At 40.4% G+C, this 2,032-nt stretch overlaps 1 long non-coding RNA gene across 1 annotated transcript; it reads right to left on the reverse strand.

The window, feature by feature from the left end:
• Positions 1 to 236: 236 nt before the first annotated feature.
• Positions 237 to 1,804, reverse strand: LOC149139198 (uncharacterized). Its single transcript, XR_016264541.1, has 2 exons — positions 1,136 to 1,804; positions 237 to 596 (listed from the first exon to the last, which is right to left on the reverse strand). It is a non-coding gene; the product is annotated as an uncharacterized LOC149139198 (long non-coding RNA).
• Positions 1,805 to 2,032: the final 228 nt, after the last annotated feature.

A 2,032-nucleotide genomic window follows, 5' to 3' on the forward strand; every position in this document is an offset into this window, starting at 1 on the left:
AGGAATTGCGGAGAAAGTTATGGAAATTTCGTGTACATTTAGAGAAAATTCGGCAACCATTTTTGTAAATCTAAATTATAGTGGTTAAACTTCAAAATTTTAGGGGTCCTAGACTTTTTTGATGGCGCTGAATCCATTTCCACCATCAAAACACGATTCAAGCACTGTCTCTACAAGAATTTTTGAAAAAATTTTACCCGGATTCCGACCATCTTTGGCCGTCCGAACGAGACCCATTACTATCAGAAAACAGTACTTTAGAGGTAGCTGAATTGGAAAAAAATAACGGTTTCTGACACCACAGAATAGCTACACATCAAATTGGACAATTTTTTTTTGGCTTTTAATTGCAAATCTACTGCGGATATTAGAGAAACTGCATCGCCAATAAGCCATGACAATTTCACTAGAAGATCCTTCCTTCACGACGAGCACGTCCATGGGGATTTAATCATAAGAAGATTCTTCTTTCATTATGGGCACCGTCATGGTGGAGCAGTTGTATTAAATTGAAGTCCAATGGTCCGTCCTTTACCCACATCTTCAAGTCCAGTGTTTCCGTCCTTTACCCACATCAACCACACGCCTTGCCAATGCTGTTTATTTATATTTCAAAGAAAAGTGTTTACAAGGGTCAATTTCTTGATCACAGATTTTAAGATATTCCCAAAATATGCTGAACTTATGTCAATTGCAAAATCTGAAATCTGTTATCAGGACAAAGGACAAATTGCAAAATCTGTCATCTTAATTGCAAAATTTGTCATCAGTAAAAAAGATAAATAAGTGACCTTTTCTTTTTACTTTGAAGACTCTATTTTAAATTTAGATATGATTTGCCCCATAATATTTTTGAAGACTATATTTTAGATTTAGATATCAATTTCCCCGTAAAATATAACCTATTAAAAAAAAAAAAATACATATCACTGAAAGAAATATCACTAAAAGAAATTCACTGATCAATTTTTACCTTTAAATATGTTATATTAAACAAAATAGCATCCCAAAACTATGAGTTATTCAGCGAAAACCTCTAATAACTTGATCACATCAGATTTACCCAAACCACTATTCATGTTTATATGAATAAATAAGTCAAACGCGGCAGAACAAGGAAGAGTGAGTTACTAACCTATTTATGTCTTTTTGAAGTGACCACCCAAATGGACGGCAGAGTTGGAAGAAAGCATCCTTCCAACCACCAACATCTTTTCCGCTCTATCTCAGGCCGGACTACCAGATTTTTCTGGTACCCGCATGGTGAAGTTGCGCAGGAGAGTCAGACTGCCGACTAGAGGAACGGCTGTCGCCGACTCCTCATCCTTCCCTTGAAGTAGTACTTGCGGCGCGATAAGAGAGACTTCTCTGAGGCACCAGGCAGATTGTGCGTAATTGTGGGAGAATATTGGAATCAAGATGCGACTCACCTCAATTGCTTGTTGCAAGCTTGCAAAGATGTCATCTCCCCTGTTCATTTGGTGGGTATCAATTTATACGCGGAAACCTGCGCCGGTGAGGGCCTCATATAGATGACCAACAAAGCCTGTCTTCACATCGCGTCCTTTGAAGCTCAGAAACACGTCGTAAATTTCGGATTTCTTGTATTGGTCCCTTCCTAATTCAAGTTGTCTATGGGAAACACCCTGCGTAAGAAGACGCAGGCGCATCCTCACCACATAAACATCGATGAAGATTGGCAGATCGGGGGGCCAGTGCCGAAGATGGGGCGAATGCGGGCCGATCATGGTCGCCTGTGAAACGAAAGTGGGAGAGGAGGCTTGGGCTAGGGTCAGAAACAATATATCATCTCTAAACGGGTGAGCTATATTTATGGCTGTGTGAGGTGGACGAAAGGTTAAAGTGCCCGGAAAAGGGACGGTTGAGTTAGTGCGGTAGGTGAAGCTGGTAGGTGGCGTCGTAAAAAAGGGAGAATGTGAGGTGAGGTAAGACGAGAGGTGAAGGTGTTAGGTGGCGTAGAAGAAAAAGGAGAAGGTAAAGTGGCGTTGATAAGTATGCATTAAGCACTTTT

Source organism: Pinus tabuliformis, chromosome X (genome assembly GCF_031772625.1).
Source record: "Pinus tabuliformis cultivar Carrire ecotype Pingquan chromosome X, CPIR1, whole genome shotgun sequence".
Lineage (NCBI taxonomy): Eukaryota > Viridiplantae > Streptophyta > Pinopsida > Pinales > Pinaceae > Pinus > Pinus tabuliformis.